General features: G+C 41.6%; 1 protein-coding gene across 4 annotated transcripts in view; it reads right to left on the reverse strand.

Annotated features, from left to right (window-relative positions):
- SPTBN1 (spectrin beta, non-erythrocytic 1) overlaps positions 1 to 24,719 on the reverse strand; it is a 196,068-nt gene extending 171,349 nt beyond the window's left edge. Inside the window, exons 1-2 of one of the 4 annotated variants that reach the window (XM_057558643.1) lie at positions 24,485 to 24,719; positions 21,594 to 21,675 (exon numbers count right to left, since the gene is read on the reverse strand). The gene's annotated coding sequence lies outside the window, so the exon portion shown is untranslated. Of the gene's footprint in view, positions 1 to 21,593; positions 21,676 to 23,780; positions 23,924 to 24,484 lie in introns of those variants that run through there. The other 3 variants (XM_057558642.1, XM_057558641.1, XM_007190016.2) reach the window with 3 other exon arrangements.
- Between the last annotated feature and the right edge of the window lie 773 nt (positions 24,720 to 25,492).

A 25,492-nucleotide genomic window follows, 5' to 3' on the forward strand; every position in this document is an offset into this window, starting at 1 on the left:
GGTAATCAAATAGGAATGGGTGGGGAGGGATAAATTAGGATTTGGGGATTAAAATATGCGCACTACTATATACAAAACAGATAACCAACAAGGATAGCACAGGGATACTGTATAGCACAAGGAACTATAATCAATATTTTGTAATAACCTATAAGGGGAAAAAATCTGAAAAGAATATATATATAATATATATGTACATATATATGTAACTGAATCACTTTGCCATACATCTGAAACTAACACAACACTGTAAATCAACTATACTTCAACAAAAATTTAAAATTTTAAAAAATTAAAAAAAAAAAAATATTAGGGAATTCCCTGGTGGTCCAGTGCCTAGGGCTCTGTGCTTCCACTGCTGGGAGCCTGGGTTCGATCCCTGGTCGGGGAACTAAGATCCTGCAAGCCGCACTGTGCAGCCAAAAAAATTAATTAATTTTTAAAAATAATAAAATAAAATATTAACACCCCCCCCCCCAAAATAAAGCAGACTGGAAGTAATGCGGGAGGTCCTGATCACCTACTCCTCAGGGCAAACAAAGCAGGCAGTGCCACGTGGTTATTATTTGTCAGTCCAGATATTTAGATACTACCCTGTCAAGAACACTTACTGGCCAAAAGTGTACCAAAATGAGAAAATGAGGCCTGCGACAGGCATTTACACTTCACCCGATTTAACAGCAGACAATGACAAAACAGGAAAAACCTCAAGTGACTCACAGATCCTGTTAAGCTGCTGGGACACACACACCCCTGGACCCCTTGTATGCTTTTGATTCACACACTGTCAGAGCTCTTCCCACGCTCTCCTTGTGCCCATGAACACTTCACATTTTCTTTTTGGTGGGCTCAGAGAAACCAATGGAAATCTGTTCCTGGGGAGGTGCTAATGTCCAGTGACATGCGAGAGAGGGGGTTCAGCCTGGAGGGTACAGACTCAAGTGCCAGCCTCATGACAGCCTCTCCACCTGCGGGTTTCTTACTCCTGCAGAGGACCTGCCTGAGGGGAGTGTCCTTTGGAAAATCCACATCCTTTAGCATACTTCATTCTTCCTCTATCCTTTCTCTTTTCCATGACTCTACCCAACTTGGCTGTCTAAGTGAGATGTCTGAATAAAAATGATTTAGTCTGTTCCCATCCTCTCAACGCCTATCTGCTCAATGCCCCAAGAACATAGGGGCCTACATGGAACTTTATTTCACTAGAAATATGTGCCAGCACCATCCTTCTCTCCCACACACTAGAGATGAGCCAGGAGAGGCAAATGACTGAGGCAGGTGTCTCTTCAACAGAAGGGACAGAATCTGCTCTACCTAGTTTCACCCCAAATCTCATGCTTCAGTCTCTAAAAGGGCATTCCTCAGCTCTGCAGGAATAAAGCTTAATTCTCCCCTCGCTGGCCCTGGACTCCCCGGGGTTCACATTCTCCTGCCCTCAGAGTTCACCACACCCCTTCAGGCTGGCCTGCTTTAAACAGGGCCTTTCAACAAGATGCGACACCTAATCCATTGCACCAGCTGCGGCAGAGCTTCTGGTGCCAAAAGACCATTGACAAAGAGGCTGCTAAAAATGTATGTGGCAATTTGGTACTGGCAAGTCCCGTTGGATTAGCTCTATTCCAAGCCTGTCCGTCCTGTGTCAGACTTCTCAAATGTTCACAGCTCCCCACCCTGTTCTGTTGACATCCTACAGACAGCCTAAATGTAGGCTGTCCACCAGAACTTTCTGCCATGTTGCAAACATTCTGTATCTGCAAAATCCAATACAGTAGCCATGAGTCTTATGTGAGAACTGAGTATTTGAAACGTGGCTAGTGTGACTGAGGACCTCAGGTTTTAGTTTTCCTTAATTAATTTCAATATTAGTAGCCACATGGGGCTCCTAGCTTCCCTACCGAACAGCATACGCTACAGCCAGAGTTCTGAGTACACCAACGGATAACGTGCAAACTTGGTTAGAATCACCTGGGGAGCTCTTCAAAGTCCCAGTGCCCATTTGGTACCCCAGATAATTAAACCAAATTCTCTGGGGGTGGGACCCACATATCTGCATTTTTAAAATCTCCCCGAGGGCTGCCAAGATAGAGAATCACTGCTCTAAGAGGTGAAAATTTCCACCATGAATAGCCAATCCTCATCCAACCAGACACCTCCAAGTACTAAGCCATTTAAACAACTAGGCCAAATATTCCACCCATCATGCAAATCAATTCTACAACACTATGATAAACCTCAGGCTTGTGATAGCCTGAGGAGCAAATCATGTCCAAAAGCAAAGGGCCACCTAAGGAAGCAATGAGGAGACAAGGAGACCGCTCAGAAAGGAAAGGAAGAGTTTTTTGAAATAACTATCGGCATCCAAAGCCTGGCTAGCATAAGCCCTTACATGTAAATGAGTTATTTTCTGGAAAGCCGCCAGTTAACGACAAAATACACCTCAAAATCAGATACTCTGAACAAACAGCTCTAACCGGATTTTTTCCCTTGGCTATAATCCACCCACACACTATCTGTGCCTCAGAGTAAGCTCTCACCACTGTGCATTTTTCTTCAAAGGATAATCTGAAACCTGTGCTTTTTCACTGGGTACATTAAACTTCTTAAATGGCAGCAATTAAAAAGCCAGCATTGGTCCAAAACCCGCTCTCTCTGGCTCACTCTTCTCCAGCAGGCACAATGGCAACCTTCACTTGCCATTACTAATTTCCCAAAGTGTATCATTAACGGGGTGAAGCTTTTTCTCCAAGACTTGGCTTAACAGAGGCATCATACCCAGAGTGTAAGAAATGCAAACAGACACTCAGGTTTCCGCGGCCTCTAACCTTCCAATCAGCATTTCCCAAAGGCATGCAGTGCCCTTCTGGCTGAATGCTGACAGAGTTCCAAGGCTGATGCAAAAACTTCACCAGCATTTTCTAAGCAGCACTACTGAAAGTCAAAAACAGGAAGAAGAGATTTTAATGTGAAGAGTGTTTGAAGGTCACTCTTAATGACAATAAAAGTTGTTGCCTCTATGTTGACAAGTGAAATATAAATCATCCATAATTAAATGCCCTTCCCCAAATTATTACTAAAGTAATTCAATCTCAAACCAAGAACTCCCCGAGTCAGCCAAGACTTCAGTAAGTCACCTTCACCAATAGACTCCCGTTAAAAGAGAAAGAGCTGGCTTGAGTCCATCCACACTCACAGACAAGGAGTTCTCATGGAGCAAATGTAAGCCCTGCTGCTGTGGCAACTGAAGACTGAAGCCCATTTTGTGTTGGCCTTAGTGGATACCCAGAAGCAGCTACACAGTAACAACTTCTCAACTGTCCATTGCAATGGTGGACAAAAAACGTGGACTTTTTAACAGGTAACACAGTACTTACAACAGGAACTGGACTATACTTTTGTACATACATCTGAATATGGGTTATAGGATAAAAAGTCTCTTTCGACTATATAACTGAATTGCCAGATAAATACAAGATGCCAAGTTAAAGCTGAATTTCAGATAAACAAACTTTTAGCAAAAGTACACGCCAAATACTGCATGAGACATACTTCCACTAAAAAAGATATGCTAAATTTCAGATAAATATCTGAAATTCAAATTTAATGGAGTATTCTGGTTTCTTTGTTTTTCCTAAATCTGGCAACCCTACATATCAGTATGCTAGGAAAATCCAATTTGAGAGAGGCAAGGAAGAAGTCTAGTTTGGGGACGCTACCACCCAACCATTCCAGTATCTCAAGGTCAACTGTGAAAACTCTTCCCTCTAGTGTGGCTACTAATTAGCCACCATCTGATAAACAATAGCCCCAATGCCCATCCTTCTCTGGACCACAGATGCTAATTATATAACTCAGTGCCAGGGGTAAAGGGCTCAGATAAAGCAAGTAATTAAATATGAGTAGGTACTACCCTAAACAGAAGTCATTAGTAAATGTTATTATTTATTCAATAAAATTAAAAGCAAAATTTGCTATGGAGAAACAATATGAAGACAACAGACAGTAAACTGAATATATAAGGGGTTATTATGTGAACTAAGCATCCTAAATAGTATTTTTTACAATAGTTAACTCTATTGAACAGTTACCATGCGCCAAATGACATTCCAAACACTTTACATGTTTCATTGCACTTAATTCTAATCCCCTAAAAAGTGAGTACTATCAGCATGCCCATTTTACAACATGAAGAAACTGAGACACAGAGATTAGGTAATTTGATAAGACTAGGGGGACCATATTTCCTGGTTTGCCTCGGACAGTCCCAGTTTATGCCTGTTGTCCTGGTACAATTATTAAAAGCACCCCCTTTCATCACGCTCATGAATTACCCAGTTTGGATGATAAATTACATGGTCACCTACCAAGGACCCACAGTCAATAACGAGCAGAGGCAGGGGTCCATCCAGGTAGTGTGGTCCCAGAAACAGAAGCCAGTCACTGAAACATACTCGCTCCCAAGTCCTACATTCCAGGAAGAGGATTCCAAAAGGAGATGAGATTAACCTTTTTACTGGACATCCCGCAGGGTTACAAATCAAAGTGAGTTGAAGGCAGGGGGTAGGTGAGGGTCATGTTTTTCAGAACTGTCCTTTATCTCCCTTTAAATCATTGATAATACACAGCACAAATCACCTGTGAGCAGAGAGAATTCCTCAGCCAACCTATATCCACATCACTGGGTCTAAAAATTTTTAAACTTACTCGACTAATCAGAGTAATATTTAACTAGATCCTTTTCTATTTTGGAATGACCTTCATCTTCCTTCAGCCTGGTCTGGGCAGCCAGGGCTTGGTTGTTGCTATTTATATTAAAACAAAGGTGCGCATGCTGTATGTGCTGGTTTTTAGTTCCATACACAATGAGCTTTCCTTCTTTCCCTATAATAAAAACCTCTCTTCTTTTTAAAAAAAAAATCTTTGGCAAAACACTATTTTCCCAATAAACATTAATGCTAGTTTGACAGCATTAAGACACAGAACATGAGCATTAACTTGTAGGCTCTCCTCATATACATAATTGTGAAATGCATCACAAGTGGTCCAAGAAGTAAGATGCCTCTCAAGGTTCAGCACAAGGAAATGGTCACAAGCAGACTAAGTGTTCCCACGTATCTGCAAATGCTTCCGAAGAAAGTGTCACCCACTTAACACGGTAATGTCAGCCCTTAACACTTGAGGCTGTATGACTTTACCTGCTCTCTCTTAGCTTATTTCTTCCTTATACAATGGAGTGGACGGACTAAGGTCTACAGGGTCCTGCCTGGCCCTGAAACGTCCAATTCTACATACTCCCTACAGTCTTCCTGACCATGCACTGCGGCCTACAATGTGAAAACTCTGCTCCACCACAAACCCTCCTAACATCTGGCTTCTCAGCTGGTTGGTCCACAAGGGTGGTCCACGAAAGGACACCACTACAGGTCCCCAGGGGTGAGGAAATCAATGCTCCTCTCTCAAAAGCAGACTTACACCAAAGCTACCTTTACTGAAAGCCAACACAAGCATCTGAGGTGGTCGAACACCTGAAAGGCAACGGTCCTGTGACCTGGCCCAGAAGCAGCCCTGTGGTGAACAGTGATATTCTCACGTCTGTCATACTCCTTGATATATTAAGTTTGACTCCTGTCATCCCCAGGCCATGTGAAAAATGTTTTTTACTGTTTATTTTTGTGATGGGTCATGAATGCTTCTTCTACAATGACACTAAAATCAACAAAAAGGACAAAACTAGGAACCATGGCTCCAAAGAAGGTTTTTTCCTGCCTCAAATCCTCACAAGGCAAGTTTACTGCTGGTCAGGTCCTGATTATAAAAGCAGTGGGAAAGGGGCGGGATTGGGGCTGCTGATTTAACCGATAGCTTTACAAGTGTGTTTCCTGTCACGTAACAGCAATGGCCCTTCATGTCTTTTCGCTCACAAAGGAAAAAAACAAAACAGAAAATGAAAACTGAATTCTCAGCCTGGATTTCACACGATTTTTCACAGAAACTGACTTCATCACTTAACAAAAAAAGCCATAAGCTCAAAGGCCTGGGAGTTAGTCATGATAAAGTTCTACTCATGCATAGTTATGAAACAGGAGGAGCACCTTACCTTCTCACCTAAAGTTTTACTGCATGAAGTTTACAGCCACATTTCAGGGAAAACTTCCACATTGAGATTTGTTACATATGCAGGCATAAATCCCTGGCAACAAACATCACGTTTAAATCCAAAGCCTTCTGGCAGAGAAATAAGTAATACCTCTTGACAAAAGTTGTCCCTCTCCTTCTTATCAGAGCCCTCATTTCAGTAACGTCAAAACTTCTAGAAAATTTGTTATGGCAAGTCAGAGAGAATCAAGAAAAATGCAGAAACCAATAAACAATTATATGTGTTTGGGCCATCTGCTCAAACCAATTTAATCTTTTATCACCACAAAGATGTGCGGTCCTGGTTTGTTTACCTCTCTCTTTTCAGTGGTAAGTTTAGAACACAAAAGCAACTAAATGAAGACAAAATCCTATGGATTCAACACAGGCATGTAACCAATGACTAAAATTTTAAAACAACATTGCCTGCAATTTGATTCATAATCGCAGAAACCAGACTCTTCAAATAATCAACTCTTCTAGCAAACAATAAATACAAAGCTTCTTCCCAGCATATGTAATAATTAAAACGTGATTCTAATAGTTTTCCCTTGTATGAGAATAGACTAGATGAGGGCATCCCAAAGCATATTCTATGAAACCCTGGCCTAAGAGAGGCTATGAAAAAAAAAAAAAGAATTCCAAAGTCAGCTAAATTTGGGAAACAACATACATCACTCTCCCCTCTACAATGCCTATCAGCTTATAAAGGCTCTGAGGAGTCCCTCACTAAAGAAACCTATTACATTTTACTTCCCCTAGCATTCTTTTAAATAACACGTTAACATACTGCAAAACTAGTACTTCAAAAACTTGGTAAGAAATGCCAAGTTAGACTGTATTACCTATACCATCATCTACGTTTGGTCAGAAACTTCTAATGCTCATAATAGCCAGTCTCTTCTCTTTCCGGTCACATGGGTAGATTACACTTGCCTGCTCCCCCCTGCAGCTGGGCAAGGTCGTGTGACTAGTTCTGGTCACTGACTTATAGGACCCATCAGCCAGAGTTCCTAAGGGAGAAAAACATGGGGGAGAGACCCCTGCCATCCTATGATGGACATAAAATATGAATGAGGAATGCACTTCTGTGGGTTTAACCCACTGAGATTTTGGAGATGTTTGTTACTGCAGCACCAGCCTAACCTGCCTGATATGCTATGGAGGTAAATTTTCTTAAATAAGTCAACATAAATTGACTAAAGTGACAATATAAATTGAAGTGAGAAAATAAATGTAGAGATTGAAATATTTGAAGGATGGGGAGGTAGATAGTACAATAAGCATACAACAAGGATGCATCTTTAAGAAGGCCACTTTGGTCTACAGAATCTTAAAGATCTAAAGATCAGTGAGCTAAAACTAAATGCCATGGTATGGACTATTTGAAGTGGCCAAGTTTAGCCTGTTTGCAGTTTAGTTTGTTGGCACGGGTGGGCAGTGAGGGTAGCAACAACACTTACCGAGTGCCTATAATGTACCAGACCCTGAGAAACAAAGTGTACAGATTGCTGCTTTTAATCTTGACAATGTGATAGTTGGCAGATGATAACTGTTGGCATCATCTCCCTTTCACATGAGAAAACCAAAATTCTATTACATAATTCGTCTAAGATCATACCACCAATAAACAGCTTTCATGTAACTATACCTTGTCTACATTCTTTTTATTACACCATTAGTCTGAATTAGTAGAAACACCTGAACTATGAAATTTTTAAAAAAATAGTTTGGAGTGTCATTACTCTAATGCACTTTGTAAGAATGTGAAAGTATTGTAGAATCAAAAGGGGGCAAACTTTGGCCAAATGGAAGACCTGGAGCTTTTAAAGAATAAACAGGATGTTCTTATAATTAACATACTAATTGCTTGCAATGGATAACATTCACTTTTCCAAACAAAGTTTATCTTTTTAAATTATAAAAGACATACTGATTGTAGAACACTGGAAAATACAGAAAAGCATGGAGACAAAAATAAAAATCACAAGTAATCCTACCACTCTCTCCCAAAATTAATATTTGGAGTATTTTCTTATTTCTTTTTCTTTGTTTTTGTACATAGTTGAGATCATACCATTTATATAAATCCTGTGTTCTGCTTTTTTCCCCTTATATTAAAAACTTTTCTATGTTATTAGGTTTTCAATAATAATAATATTTTTATCAGTATAATAATAACTAATAGTTACATATTTGCCAGGTATTAGACTAATCACTTTACTTACGTTAACATATTTAATCCTGACAGTAACTCTCTAAGGCCTGTATTACAATTGTGCCCATCTTACAGACGAGGAAACTGAGACAGAGTAGGGTTAATGACTTGCCCAAGGTCACAAAGTGAATCCATGGGAGAGTCGGGATCCAGACCCAGGCAGCCCCTGGGTGAGCACTCTTAACCACTACATTGTACTGCCTCCATAATATTCCTTCCTCTAACCTACCAACGATGGACATTTGGGTTGTTACCAATTTTTTTTCTATTACAATAATAATGTTAACAATAAACATCTTTATAGGCATCTGAAGCAATATTTTATCTAAACCTATTCAGACAGCAAAACTGTTACCATTTTAACAAGTTCAATTTATTTTCAGCTAGCTGACAACAGCTGTAGAAACATCTAAGACAGCTAGCATTTCATAAACCAACTCACTGCTCCACCTACCCCTGGTATGAACTTCCACGTGGTCCTCACCTGTCCACCCCACTGCCATCTGCAGCAGATTTCTGTAACGTTTCCATCTGCCTTCACACGGCACAAAGAGCCAATTAAAACCCTGGGTCTGTTCTGTGTGTCCCCCAACATATATAAGCAAATTCCGTAAATTTTTATGTCTGGAATATTTTAAATGCTAACCTTATTTGTCCCTAGTCTTATAAGCTTGTGGCAACACAAGGCATACAAAGAGAGATACTATGCTATATGCATGTATAAAATTAAAATGAATGATTTTCTAATTTAGACAATAATCCAGAAAAGGGATATTCAAATATTTTACTTTTTGCCTGCTTTTCACTGCTTACACTGAATGACTGAACTCTCTTGCAAGATTAAAAGAATGGTCTGAGATGAAAATAACCCAAAATCAAGTTTCACAAGCAGATCAGATAATGGTGTGTTAAGTAAAAAGGGAACTGGTTGGTGGCTCTGGCTCACGGTTCACATCTTCTGAATTCAACTTACCAGCATGGCTATCCAAGAGTATGTTTTAAAAAACAGGGAATGTGTAAAAGAAGGGAAAGGCAAAAGCATAATTTAAAAAGTTTAGAAATCATAAAGAAATTTTCCAATACATCAACCATACCACATAGAGAAGTCATTTGCCATTTAAGAATGAAAAAGATCAATACTTCTCAGAAGCTAAGTATCTCCACATTTTCTACAAAATATTTTTCATGTTGTAAAAAAACCAAAATGTTTTTTACAGATTCTGAAAACACACCTAGAAAAGTAACCTTAACTTTACTGACCAAAGACCTAATAATTAGAAACTATAAATCTCTGTATAAGGTACTTACATAGAGCCAGAAATAATGTTTCCATACAAGGAGAAGCCCTCTGAAATACATGTAAGATACGAAAAGTGGCAAAGCAAAATTCAAAATATTATAGATCTGCAGACAGCAAAATAAAAGAAACAAAGCCATTTGCGGGGCACTCTAAAAAGCTTAAAATTATTGCCATTAGTCCAAGTCCAAACTTCTAACAGACTTTAGAGGATAATTAAGATATCTGTTAATACCAACTTTCAGAAAATTCTTACTAGGAACTTGGTTTGTATATAAGCGCTTCAAGATAAAGTTCACTCACTGTTTTCCTGTTACAGTTAACATCTAAATCCTCTGTTCTTATTTTAGTTCCACTCAATAATCCAAATACTGCATTTTTAAAGATTTCATCTTCACAGAACCCAAACTAACAGGTTCTTTGGATTATCCCCACAGGCAGCCCCCGCCTCCACCCAGCCACCCAACCCACCACCCCCACCTGTTCATGTCCCCATCAGGCTCCCAGCGCCCCGCAGGGGACTCCTCCTAAAGACTGCACAGCCCCGCCCCCCCCCACCTTGTTTCTACCATGCTGATTTAAAAAAACAAGGCTTGCAATTAAAAACAATTTTGAAAGACCACAGTCAGGAAGTAAATCAATTACACACAAGAATCAAGTACTGCAGACAAATGGCCAATGACACGAAGTCAAAAAGTGAGTAAGCGAAGAAAAAAACAAGATTTTGCATGACAGTAACCAAATGCCTTTTATTCTGCTTCTACAATGTTTTGGCATCCAACCATCAATAATTCATATACAAATGACAGTCAGATATATAAAATATAGGACTTTTATTTTAAACCTTCAGGGCCCCAATTTTCATTCAAACCACAAAGACTGCATATTTTGCAGTGAGTGGAGTAGGTAGGGCAGGGGAACCTCCACGTGAAGTCTGGCAGAACGCATTACTCATTAGTCCAGGTAAAACCATGCAAGATTTGATGTTACACAGAAGTGTTTTCCTCCATATAGTCACAAGATTTAAGATTACTGGAACAAAAAGATAAATAAATAACAATAAACCTTGCTAAAGAGGAAAGCCACCACCTCTATTCCAATTCTTTGCTCAAGTGAAATGACAAGTTTCAAGATATTTTGTTAAACTGTAGCTATTTTAAGGCAGGACAAAGCTGCATCGGTGCTTGTCACACAGCTTGCTCCCAATCTCTTGGCAGTTCTCCAACACATTCTAATTTTTTATGCACAGCCTTGCTGGAATCTCACCCCACTTATCTCTAAAGACACACTAAGTAAGATGTTGCCACATTACACAACCAACCTGCCATTTATTCCCATCCGTTCACTTTGAACAATGTCTGACTAAAAAAAAAAAAAAAAAATCAGAGCACCATCTGTGTGGATGCAGCTTAATCCAAATGATCCAATTCACATGGGTCCCCAAAACAAGTATCAGAATACTGTTCAAACCGGGAGGAAATGCTGTGTGTCAGTGCCCAGAGAAAGGCTGAATACTCACCAACCAAGGAAGGAGAACAGATACAGAGGGAAAAAAACAAGATCAAATCCCGACTACAGATGCTAGACCCTAGTCATGCAGCCACTGCCTACATTTTGAGGCAGATTATTAATCAGGGTGTATTTTAAAGGATAAACTCAGGATTTAATGAGTCCCATTACCTCCGTGAAAAGAACGATTTAACATAGCATTACAGCCTCTAAGTCAATGTACTCGCTAATTGTTAGTATTTGGCCAAAAAAAAAAGTCCTCTTCAAAAACAAACTGGAATGGTTAACCACATGCTGTTACATTCCATTCTTGCTAAAAAAAATATATTTAATTAGCACATTTGGTCCTCATGGTCTGCACAGCTGCACAACATTCCAGTGATGGGCCAGCTATCGATACACTCTTTACATTAAAAACCTACTGACTTCAAAAGTTGAGAAGACTGAGAAGCAGTTCTCAAGCATGACGCACTAAAGGTATATTTATTTCATGTGAACAAGTTTCCTTTAACAAGGGTATAGTCCAAAGGACAATATATTATAATTAAGAATAAAATATTCATGCAAACATACACTAACAAAATCATTTTTCAGAGCTGGAAATATATATATATATATATATATCTATATATATATTTATATATATCAATATATATAAAATTCAACTGACAGACAAGAACAGTCTTCCTCAGGAACAAGACAATAAATTAGCCTGCTGTCTAATTAAACTTCCACCCTTTCTGAATCAAAGATTTTTAGAACTAGGATGAAAGCTGATGTTCTTAATGTCAGGAACACAAAAAGCAAAACAAGCCTTTCGAAATGAGAAATCATCCTGATTATCAGGGAAATTCAGGAATTCTTCTGGCAGTGGGTGTTGATTTAAAAACAAACAAACAGACCAAAAAAAAAACCCCCAAAAAACAAAAAAAAAACCTACCTTAAAGAATAAAACACAAAGTGTGCACTGGTTTCTCTTGTGCTCAAATGGCACACAAACGTCTCTGCTCCAGGATCAGGGTGCTTCTTCGACTCCGCCCCAGGAGATAAGTCGGGTATTTAAGGGCAGCTGGCAGCACGGAGTCAGCAGCCTCGCTGTGAGAAGGACCAGGCCCCTTTCAGAGAAGTTACCCAACTGATACCTCTAACCACTCGCCTCCTAAAATAGAGACAGGTGTGCTCATCCAGTCAAAGGTCCAGACAAGGCTACATTCAAGCCTCCTACTCTCCCTAACCTGGGGCACCGGGACCAGACACTGGGCACTGTCTCAGCTCAGTGCCTCCCCAGGTGCCAAGACTCAACGTTTGCAGCTGCCTGTAGGTCAAGATGAGATCCCTCCCTACTCCAGGCTTCAGTCAGCCCAGGCACATTAACCAGCAAACATTTCCCTTGATGGGTTTTGGCCACCCTCAAAGAGAATGACTCCCACCAGGTTGGGAGTTTCTGAACAATCCCTCATTTGGAGAGAGGAAGTCCAGAGGGTAACTGAGCTCCATCACCCAACCCTGCTCCATCCATCACCCAGCCCAGCTCCATCCACCACCAGGCCCAGCTCAGATGTCCCCTCTAAACTGTGCAAGGTGCCACCACTGGCCTTAGTGTTTAAACCTGGGAAGAAGATCATTTGCCATTTTTCCTTGTGGCCAACTAACCCAAGTGAGACCAGTAACAACCACAAAGTACCTCACAGAAATTGCTGGCAAGGGCTTTCTTTCTCTTCCAATGAAAAGGAATTTCTCCCCTCCTCCCACTCCCTCTTTCCCTCAGCACATGAAGAAACCCTATTAGCACCTTCTTCAGGAAGAGGCCAACTATACTAGAATTAAGGCAACAAAGAAGTGCCAGCAAGTCACCTGCATCACATCCATCCATCTGAGGTCCCATGGCTTAAGAAACTGGTTTGCATAATCAAATATGCATATTGCTTTTTCTCCTTGAAATAGATCCCGGATCTGAAGATAGAATTTTAAAGAGTTCAGCTGATACAAATACCCTAGGAAAGCTGAGCTATACTGTATGCTTTCAACAATTACAACCAAATCCAGCCCAGTAAAATTTATTACATTTAAAACCAAGATTATAATAACCACATCCATTCCATTTGCAACACTTTATAGGGTAGCTGGTTCCAAAAACTCTGAAATCTGAAGACAAAAGTAAAATCAGATGTTGTCCGAAGCATACAGAGATGTCTCTCAGGGAATTAATGCAACTCTGATGGGAATTCCTCTCAAAACAAACAGCACACATTATCTAATGATAGCTTAATTTCTGGTACTTTTCCACTATAAAACAATTTTTTTAAAGAAGAGAAGTATCTACAATAAGCAAATTTGGGATTCTCTCAATCTTTGCCGTTTTCCTTAACACCCCGCCACTGAAACAACTCAGGGAAACCGACAGTATCCATAAGCCACAGTTTTAAATATGGCCAGTAGTAATAAGATATTATGTTCTGTCATGCTACATGTACCAACTGGAAGGGTGATAAACATCAAGGGATTATTCAGACTGTGAAAACTTTACATCTTTAGCTTGAGATTTGAGGACTGACCCATATGTACAGAGGGAAAAAGGTTTAAAAGACAAACACCAAAATGATAACTGCATGTCTCTGGGGTCACTGAATGGGGTCAGTGATTTTAATTTTCTTCTTTGTGTTCATTTTTATTTTCCATATGCTCTACAATATTTATTATTTTGGTAATAAATATTATTTTGAAAATTTTGAAATTGTTATGTTATGATTTTATGCTAATTTATACCTTTTTGAAAGTATATATTCTACATAAACTATTCAGAAAAAACCTAACATACTGTATATAGTAGCAGACACTCAAAAATTCAGGGATTCTAAAAGGTGAAGAAAATGAATATTTTAACTTTTAAGATGATTGTTCTCCCTATAAAAGCACTCCTATGCTACAGGTTATAAAATACAATGGAAAATGTTTAAACATCACAGAGAAAAATAATAAGTATTGCCTTAGGGAAGAATCTAGGTTTTTCTTCCCCTTTAAATAAGATAAAAGGGGGGGAAAAAAAAGCCCTAGACCATGATAAAAGTATGCATTATCCCACCCCAAAGACTCTGTACAGCTGGTGAAGAACACTTGGAAAAATGTGTAGCCCTTGAACATTTAGATTTGGCCTTGAAGCAAACACACCAGGACAAAAATTATCCCTGAAACAGCCATCCAAGAGGGTAGGGAAACAACAAGAAATTTCATCCAGAACCAAAGGCAGTAGCCATTCGAGGCTGGTCTCCGCCCGGATGATGCTTCTGTCAGGCTCCCTTGTGGCCCAGTTTCTACATCTTTTCCCACACTCCACGGAAATGGCAAGGCTCTAACAAACTGCACATTTAAATGAGGAATGAAAAAGTCTTTTCAAAACTTTGGCGTTCTTTACACCTTCAGTACTATTAATGCTGCCTTTCTGAAAGCCCTGGTAGAAAAAAACTGAACAGCAGAGGGTATATTTAGCTGATTAATCATTTCACTCATTAGTTTTTATCCAGCTAAAATGACGTTTGTTCTGGTGTTAGGATATTTTTAATAAAGATCAAAAGTTTATTGGTAAGTATTTTCAAAAAACTTGGACTATATGGAGAGATGAAATTAGAACTCCTCCACAATCCCATCACCCAGAGATAACCACTGTTAGGCTAATGAACTTACTATGCAGAGACATATTTAATTATACAAATTAAACACTGAACATATATATTTCAAAAGAATAAATTCTATTCATATGTCATTCTAAATTTCATCCTATTTCATCTGTTGAGTAAAAAATTCGTAGTTATATTCTGATACAGATTTTACTGCCTAAGTAATGGCTTCAAGTTTATGTTAAAGATCAGAATCAGCAAGGAACTCTAGGATCCTAGAGCAGAGATGTCAAATGGTTCTTTAGAGTTCACTAAGAATGGAATTATGATGCCTATATACAAGGGCCAATTTTAAAGCAATCTTGAAGTTATAACATCTTACTTTCATATCTCAAAGCACACTTCACCTGAACCCCTCCTCAATCAACCATTTAAAGTTCATGGCAGAAAAAATACAAAATTCCCGAAAGTAAATTAGTTCATTTTTATAAGCTACATTTTACAAAGTACCAATACAGCTGAGGACGTGGACCATAAAACAGAAAGTACTATTTCCTCTCAAACATTTCCCTCACCAGCTAAGGACAAAGTGACTCATTCCTGGGATTCACCTTCCTTCAAAATACTATCTCTATAAAATTCCCCACTTAAAAAGTCTTAAAATAGCCCTTTGTCTCCCTTCATGGTGGAGCTTTCTCAATCACACACAACTCTCTTTCTCATTTATGTGATAGACAGATAAAATAGATATCATTATATACATACATAAATGTCATATATAACATTATATAAGAATTTCTTTTCATAAGAAAAAAGGAAGGGTATCATTAAAATTCATTCCTCCCACTCTTAGCCTGAATATTCCTGAGATGCTGAGAAACCATTAATTGGAAGTAATCTAAATCTGGAATCATTTTTATTTTAAAATTTTCACTCAGAATTTTTTTTTAACATCTTTATTGGAGTATAATTGCTTTACAATGGTGTGTTAGTTTCTGCTGTATAACAAAGTGAATCAGTTATACATATACATATATCACCATATCTCTTCCCTCTCGCGTCTTCCTCCCTCCCACCCTCCCTATCCCACCCCCCCATCCCACCCCTCTAGGTGGTCACAAAGCACCAAGCCGATCTCCCTGTGCTATGCGGCTGCTTCCCACTAGCTATCTATTTTACATTTGGTAGTATATATAAGTCCATGCCACTCTCTCACTTCGTCCCAGCTTACCCTTCCCCCTCTCCGTGTCCTCAAATCCATTCTCTACATCTGCGTCTTTATTCCTGTCCTGCCCCTAGGTTCTTCAGAACGTTTTTTTTTTTTTTTTTTTAGATTCCATATATATGTGTTAGCATACAGTATTTCACTTGGAATTTTATCTACATTTCTGACCAATACCAATGAAACCTGGTGGTCTAATGGTTACAAAATTAGCTCCAGCAGCAGTGTTTGGGCTTCTACAAGTGAGAACAAATATGTCACAGAATTCCACTGCTCTCGTCACACAAGTGTGCGGTTTGGAAATAATAAAGAAACCTGGTCTTCCCCACTCTTTAAGCTGACCCAGACTAGTGGTGTCTAGCTATCCTTCCATTACATCTGAATGCTCTACCCCTCTCAGACCCACACCCTTCAGAAGGTGACTTACAGATGCTGATGTTTTCCCACTGCTCTAGATAAGTGCAGAGGACAGACATGACAACCCTTCGGACTCTTAAACCATCCCCTAACAATAATCTACAATTGGCCAGGCTTACTTTTTTCATTTCTTTTTTAAAAACTAAATGGTTGATTGCTTTTTTTATTACTTAAAAAATGATCCTCATGGTAGTCTATTATATTATTTACTGTACTCTTCTCTATTTGTAAAATATTTCAAAACTCCAAATGAGAAACATTAAGTCATAGGAATTTCCTTTCATATAAGAAAGGAAATCACCCATCAACCCACCATCCAAAGCAAACCATTAATATTTTAATGTATTTCCTTCCAGTCTTTAATATAACAAAACTGGAGTTATACCATATTGTACAGCTTTGCATACAGATATTTCCACTGAATATTATATTGTTAGCATTTTCCCTTGTCAGTAATACTCTAACAAGCCGTTATTTTAAGCAGTACATTGAATTCTATCCTATGCCTGTGCCATAATTTATCTGACTATGCCACATTTGCTTTTTCACTATTAATATTGCTAAGAAAATCCCTGCTTAAAAGCCTGTCCTTATTTTTAATTCCTTCTTTAGATTACAGAACTACAAGGGGAATTCCAGCCCAAAAGGCATAAACATTTAAGTTTTCTGTTATATATAAAGGACCCCCTGTTTTCCACTCAGTTTGTATTAATCCACATATTCTCCCAACACGTGATGCAGAGGCCCAATCTCACAGCATCCCAGAGAGCATTACCTACCAATTTAAGTGGAAAATTAATCTAATTGTTTTAGTTCTTATTTCATATTACTGGTGGGTTTGAACAATTGAATATGGTTATTGGCTTCTATGCTATCTTCTTTTACAAACTATGTTCCTATCCTTTCCCTAAGCACTAGGGTTTTAGCGTTTTCTTATTTATTAAAAATAAGTATTAATCAGGTTTGCTTTTCCTACTAATTAGACATAAGGACAAGTTTAATATAGACTTAGCATTATTTATCTGCATGATGGTATTGTTTACTGGCATGTATCTTTTCTGAATAAATCAAATTATTTGAAAGGAAGCATAAAAGTGAGACAAACTAAGCAAAAATTCCACGTTTTATGATAATTAAAACGTATTGTGATAGCACTGGATTATCCCACTTAGCTTTCATAATCCTTTGTGACAGAAACTGTCAATACCACCATTTTGCAGATGAAGATACTGAGGCTCACAGAGAGATCAAGGCAGCTTGCCCAAGGTCAATTAGCCAGTGCATGGAGTGACAAGCTGGAGTAATTCCAGAGCCCAAGGCTCGGGACTCCTGCATCCAACAGCCTCTCCTCAGCCACCCTAGCCCTGACCTGTCTCCTTCAACTTCTTGAGCATTACCTCCACGAAGGGTTCTGCCAGAACCTCAAATTCAACATGTTTAAACACAAAACTGATTCTCTTCCCAACCAGATATCCACTCTTCCCCTTAACCTGTCTACTTCCGTCATCATGGTGACAACCATGCTCTTTGTCATTATTTGAATCTGAACCCTTTATTTTAGCTCCTTATCCACTCAGGTCCACTCCCATCCAGTCACCCTGCAAATTGTCAGCAAAGGATTGGGTCTTCACAACCTTTCTCCCATCTCTCCCCTCCTCCTCATTCTCTCAGCCTCCACCATCAATTGCTCCCTTAATCTCTGGACCTTCACCATCACCTCTTTCCTGTCTCCTTGCTTCTAGTTTCTTCCTGTTCCACTGTGTTTTGAACAACTGCCAAAGTGTTGTGTTACTCAAATACCATCACAGAATTTTAGGTGTACAGGATCTTGAAACCTAAGTGCCAGATCCGATCAGTTGGCAGTTCCTGACTCGAACACTGTATTGAGGGTGTTTCTGGGGCCCCATCTCAGCTCTGCAGAAAGAGCACCCTGATTGATTTTCTATGCCTCCCAGGGACACAGGGAGTGGTGCCCATGTGCCAGGTTTTAACCCCCACTAGGATTTCATCTAAGTTTTTCATTTGATAAATTTAGATCTGAGACCAGAAAGATTAATGGCTTGCTGAAGTCACACACCTGGTCAGTAAAAGATCTTTACCTTCCGTGTACATATAGAGAGTATATTCTATACATTAGGAGTATAAAGTCCTTGGATTCAGGAACTAATTCTTATTCAGCTTTAAGCCAGCCCACACCACCATCATCCTAACCCAATGACAAGCCTTGGCTACAGAAGGTACCCAATAGTCATTTACTGCATTAAAAACCATATTGCAAAGTAATCTTAGAGTAGCAGCAAAGGAATAGCATTCATATAAGTGCTTCTTGGTAAAAGAACTATAATTACACTACTTTCAAGAACAGGAAACTGAACTGACAAAGGGTTTCCACTAAGTGGTCTTGCACAGCCTGTGTTAATCAATATGAAAATTCCATTGGTAACACAGAATTAAAAAAAAAAAAAAGAATAATAGCTCTTTTGGCATAAAAATGTTAAGGTAGTTTTGAGAAAGCACTCCAAGAGGGGTCAGTGGCTGGTATAGCTTGGATAGTCCAAAGAGAAAGGAATGGAACCGTTATCAGCTGAACGCCTACTATGTGCCTAGCACTGTACACTGCTATCTCACAACTGTATGAGGAAGTATTATTATTTCAACTTTACTGGTGAGGAAATCGTGATTCCAAGAGTAATGAACTAACCCAAGGACCTAGATGTGACCACATCGCTGGTATACAATAGCATTAGGATTTGAGCCCAGATCTGTTTGACTCTAAAACCCAAGCTCTTTCCAAACTAAGGGAAAATTTTCTGCAACAACATAATCATCCTTACAGACCTTAAAGGACAAAAACTTGATTATGACTCTACTGAAATGATGAGTGACTGTTCATCAAAATAAACCACGAAGAGTTTAAAAAAAAAAAAAAAAACACAAACTGGGAGGTAGTTTTTGCAACACATATAATCCACAAGGGATTATTAGGCAATCTACATTAAATCAATCAATAAGAAAAATATCTAAAAGACATACAGACAAAAGACTAAACAGGACTTAACAAAAGAGGGAACCCAAAAGGTCAATACTATAAATATATACTTAACCTCAATAATCAGGGAAATTGCAAATAAAAAGCACAATGAGATAACATTTCACAAATATGACTGGACAACATTCTGAAGTCTGGCAAGGTTGTGGAAAAACTATAACATCTGTACACTTCTAATAGGAATATAATCAATACAATCTCTTTGGCATTATCTAATAAGGTTTGGCATTATCTAGTAAGGTTGATGATGCATATACCCTATGAGCCAGCAAATTTCATTCCTGAGAGAGAGAAAAACAAATAATATGTTTGTGTGCATGTACATGTATCCCCACATACATAATAAGAGACATGTAGGAGACCCATTCATAGCAGTCCTTTTATAATAGCAAAAGAAAAAAAAAAAAACTAAAATCAATCCAAATCTCCATCTACAGTAGAAAGAATAAATAAGCCATGGTGAAATACTACACAGCAGTGAAAATGAATGAACTACAGCAACAAAATGAAGGAGTCTCAGGAATATGTTAATCTGAAAGGACAAGTCACAGAAAAATACGTAAAGTGTAATTTCATTTATATAAAATTCTGAAACATATAAAATAAATAAGAATTTTTAAAAGGATAACCCATAAAGAAGAGCGAGGGAATGATAAACACAAAATTCAGGACCGTGGCTGCTTCAGATGAGATGACAGAGGGGCACATAGGGGACTCTGAATGTATAATAGGTTCTTCTTCTTGAATTAAGTGATGGCTGCCTGAGTGTCCATTGGCTTGTGATTCTGTAATATATCTTTTATGAACATTATTTTGTATATACAAATCACTTAATAAAAAACAACTTTAAGGGAAAAAAATGAACCAGAAGGTCAGGATATTGAATACACCAGGAAAAATAGCTGATGAGAGAGAACAAGATGCCAGAGGAGAGCAGAGGTAGTAGAGGGGACCCTATGGTCAGGGGTTTAGCTTCCTGGACTCCAGTTCTGCTATCTCAAAACTAATGCCTTCTTCTGGGGGGGGTGGGGAGTTTGTTTTTTCAACATTAGAGGTGTTTTAGAAAAGAACCTAAAAAATTGATTAATCTAAATAAACATAGTAAATAGAGCTCTTCCACCTAAAGATTACAGAAGAACTTTAAATTAAATATTTCTGTATTAAATAACTTACAACACATGCATCAATTTCTTAGTGATGCAAGGGGAAAAAATGTGCTGATACTTCAGCAAAAGACAAAAGTAAGATACTAGTAAGAACCTTTTGATATGGAAGCCTTTTAGCTGAAGGAGCAGAGCAGTTTCTCAATTTAATGTCCATACAGACCACTTAGGGGTCATGTTAAAATGCAAATTTTGATTGGAAAGGACTGAGCCTCTAAGGATTTACATATACAACAAGCTCCCACTTCCTAAGTGATCCTGTCCTGATGTTGCTGGCCCACGAACCTCACCTCACTATGGTAGCAAGAGACATCATGAAAATGCCTTCTCTGGTGATGTTTAAAAATAGAAATATGGGAGTATCTAATTGAGACCGTTTCATTTTCCCCCAAAGTAGAGATAGATGATGTTATTCCTACACTATAAAAACTTGGATACAGGACGCTTGTTATCAGAAAAAAATCAAGAGTACTAAACTAGGTCTTTTGCAAAGAAAAGGTGCTTTGAGAAACAGCAAAGACCGAAAACTTCCAAGAGAACTCCAGGAGAGGTTTTACTCACCTCCACAGACCTAGAGAAATCGCTTTTCCAGCAGGGGTATTAGCCCTTTCCTTATGGAAGAATGGTTTACATTCCCAAAAGTCTCAAAGGAAGAAACCAGGACTACCATAAAGAGATTCACAAAACATTAATTAAGGCCTGATTTTCATGCAGATGTTGGTGGGGGGGCCCCACAAAATTAAAGGAGCATCCCATCACTGCATGTAAAAAATATATATGTTGGGCTTTAAAATTCTCTCTAAGAATATGCTATTAAAACGAAAAGCTTATTATCTCAACAAAAACCACACCGAATAATTTTCCCTCATCATGCCTATGTTTGTTTAGAAGTAGTAAAATCCTCCCATCTCAAAATAATACTTCTACATGTAAAGTCATACTTTCATACAGCAAGACAAAATAACCACTCACATACTCTTCCAAGGAAACTGTGCCAATGCCAAGTCTCTGCTAAGGATGTGTCACTAGTAGAGTGAGGTCTTGTCGCTTGCTCCTGCAACATCACAGACAGTTGTTACTACTCTCATCCGAGAGATGCTCTTTACCGAAAGCCTGCACAGCAGAAGACGTCCAAGTGACAGCAGTTTCTTCACTGCCCCAGTACTTCTCATTCTCTCTGATGAAGGTTTTGGTCCATCCAGAGCCAACAGAGTTACAAAGAGCTTAACCTAACAGAATTCTGCACCTGGTAAGTCAGAACAGCTAAACTTCCTGTGACATCAACACAGGGTATTTTCTTACAACACAGTAAATCCAAAATGTCTGGATAATCTATGGAAGGAATACTCCCAAACATCATAATGCAACATGATTTTATACAACCAGCACAAAGATTTAGCCCAAATCTAAAAAATTCCACCTTTTAATGGCCCTCTATTACTGAAAATAATGCACATAAACCACACAATCTGCAGTCAATTCTATTCTGCAGAGCCACATAAAATCAAATGCCACTAACCTGGGTTCATTAGAGATTTAAAAAATAAAAGCAGACACACCCTTGCTTTGAAACACTGATCTTCCCTTCCCGTTAACATACTGAAATTCTCTTTTTCACCTATACATTCTAGAAGAGCCTGGGGTGAAATCTGAAATGTATCTCATTTGCCATCCCACATTGAATTGCAGAAGTGGCATTTATAAAGGAAATTCCTTGGGTACTACCCCAGACTAAATAGATGAGGATGTTGGAACATCTCCTTCTGACCAGATACCAGCTACACAGGCCCTGGTGGTCTGCCCTTCACAATCCCCTCCCCAGCCACATCTGCAAAATATATGTATATAAGAAGTACATATATATATAAACAAACAAATGCAATCAGTTACCACCACAATCCCATTATTCATGACTGGAGACTTAACTTGGCTATCAAAGCCAATCTGAATACCAATTTACCATCAACCATGACACATTTACCAAATAATCCTTAATAAAGAATCCGAATATGTAAACGTATTTGATTACAGAAAAAGCAAACGATGAAAACAAAGCAAATAGAGGTTAAAAAAATCATTTTCCATCCATCAAAAACATATATAACTTCTTTTTAAAACAATTTACTGCATGTTAATATTTTTTAAAATGTCTCAGGGACATATGAACTAAAATATATCAATGGTTTCATTTCAAAAAATGGTTTCCTACAGGAAAAATTCATACTCTTAGTATTGATCAAACACAGAGGTACCGTAATGTCGTAGCTGTAAAGCACCAAATAATAAACATCAACTTTCACATATGATGAAATTGATGGAGAGTTGGGTTGTGGTTTACGGATTACGGGTGAAAAGACGCTGCGACTCCCAACACAGACTGCACCACTGCCTCCGCACACCACTGGGCCCGGTCCTCCCGGCAGCCCCTCCCTACGGCTCAGGTCCCTCGGTCGGAGATCAGATTCCGGTCCACAGCCGCAGGCCGACTCCCTCTGCCCGCATTAGCACTGCAGGACACCCCTTCATCCCAGCACGGCCCAACAGGCTAGGCGGGAGGGGGTTACCCAAAGAGAAGACTCCCCCCCCCCCCCCACTACTAGGTGACCTGGTCCTCCCGACGCCACATCCAGCTGAAGCAGCATGACAAGGTAGAAGCAGCTCCGAGTCTCGGCCAAGGGCAGCCCTGGGCCTGGGTGGGGCCCGGCGGGGGCCGCGGGGGCCGCAGGCGCCGAGTGGCCTTGCCAAGCCCCGCCAGCGAGAACCAGGGGAGGCTGCGATACTGCTGCATTGTGCTGCATCACGGCGAGGGCACCGTGAGCCATCCATCTTGCCAAAAAAATCACATCCCCGTCCAGATAAACCCCACCGAATCCATTTTTCTCCTCCGCCGAAGCACCCCCATACTCGCCCTCTCCTCACTTACTATCTGGCCCGGCTTTTGACTGGAAAAATAACGGACACGGTTTGTGTACCGATGCCCACAACACTCCCCCCTCCCCATCTGACGGCAGGCACTTGGCATCTTTCCTATCACAAAAACAAAGGGAAGGCTCCCCCCAAAAAGAGGGCCGCGGGCGTCGTGTGAGGGCTGATGACCAGAGGGGCTTCCAGCCCACCTCCCCAAAGGCAAGCCCGGAGGGTCCCCGCGCTGGCACAAACCTGTTGAAGAGAGGGTGGCAGGAGCTGAAGGGCGGGCGCCGCGGCGGCTCCGCGACCCGAGGCGGCTCCCGCCCAGCCCTGGGAGAGCGGGGACGGCAGGGAGGGCGGGGGGCGGGCGCGAGGATGGGCGGGGGTGGGGGCGCCGGGCCGCCGCCTCCGTTTCAGCTGCAGCGCGGCGCAGCCGGGACCACGCCTGGCCGCATCCCCCGTACCGTTACGCGCAAAGCCCGGCCCTGTCAACACCGCCCCCGCTCGCCACCAGCCGGGGCTAGAGAGAGGGCACCCGAAAATACACCCTCCCGTCTGCCCACTTCGCAACCACCCCCGCGCCGGGGGCCGCTGCGCCCGGCTGGAGGGAGGAGGCGGCGGAGGCGGGGAAGGAATCGGCCCCAATGCGTCCAGGGATGAGGCTGGGCAGCCGCGGTGCGCACGGCTGCTCTGCGACCGCCTCACTGCGGAGCCCGCCGCCCCCCGCCCCGCACCGCCCGCGTACTCAGACGCCACTGGAGACCCGGCTCCCCGCGCCGCCCCCGCCCGGGCTCTACAGCTTCCCCGCCCCCACTCCGCTCCCCGGGCGCAGGGCAACGGCGGGACAGCCGCGTCCTCCCGGCCTGGGCCCGCGCCCCTCCTCCCGCCGCCCAGGAGCCAGCCCGGGAGACAGCCCCAGTGAGTTGGCATCTTCCTGCCTCAGGCCCCCTACCTACCTCCCGCGGATAGGGGGGTGGGGGCGCCGGGGTCCCGTCCTCCTCCCGCTCCTCGGCGGCCGGGCGGGTGGGCCGGGAGGCGACTCCGCGGGGCTGTCCGCGGCTGGGGCCGGGGCTCACAGGACGGGACCAGTGGGCGCTGTTGCGCGGGGCTGCGCGCTCGCTCCGGGCGGAGAGGCGGCCGAGGGAGAGACTGGAGGAATCCGCAGCCTGCTCGGCAACAGCTGCACTGATTCCGGGGGTTGGGCGGGAGCGCGGGGCGGGGGGAGGAGGGGAGGGAGCTGCAGGGAGGGGGCGAGGGGCGGGGAGAGGGAGGGCGCGGACGCGGGCAGGCGCCGGGTGCGCGCACACACGCTCTCTCCCGCACACCCTCCACCCCTCTGCTGCGCTCCTCCCTCCTCGGTTTCCCTCTGCCGCCGGCCCTCCGCGCTCGCCGAGAGACCCGCAGCCGACCACCCGGCGCCTGCTCCGCGCGCGACCCGAACCTCGGGCGCGTCCACGCTTTCCCCGCGGAGCCTCTGCCCTGGCCCAGCGCCGACCTTGTCCCCTGCCGCGGGGACTGGCCGGGGCTGGCCTGGGCAGGGTGGGCACCGCCGCCGCGCTGTCCGAGCCAAGGGACAATGGGGGCTTTGTCCCCACAGCCGGCAAGGGCCAATTTCATGTTTAATTTGAGGCTAATTCGATTATCGCCATGGAAAAGGGCAGCCTAATTTTCTACGTGACTCGTGCAGCCTCTTTTTGCCCTCGATGTTTGCGTTTGGAACGCAATGGAGAGAGCGTGTTGAGGGAGGCTTTGGAGAGTCGTTTGGTTGTTTAGTTTTAGTTCTAGGTGGTGATGCCTTATAGGTTCTGCCCAGCCTGATGAAGACCGGTGGTGACCTCTCCGTGGGAAACCTGGGCGATGGAGGGAAGGCGGTTGTTCCTCGGCGAACTCAAGATCTTCCTCCTTTATGAGTGATTTTTCACCCTTTCCCTCGGGGTAGCTGGTAATAGACCCTACAAGTGGTT

The sequence above is a fragment of the Balaenoptera acutorostrata genome, chromosome 12 (assembly GCF_949987535.1).
Source record: "Balaenoptera acutorostrata chromosome 12, mBalAcu1.1, whole genome shotgun sequence".
NCBI lineage: Eukaryota > Metazoa > Chordata > Mammalia > Artiodactyla > Balaenopteridae > Balaenoptera > Balaenoptera acutorostrata.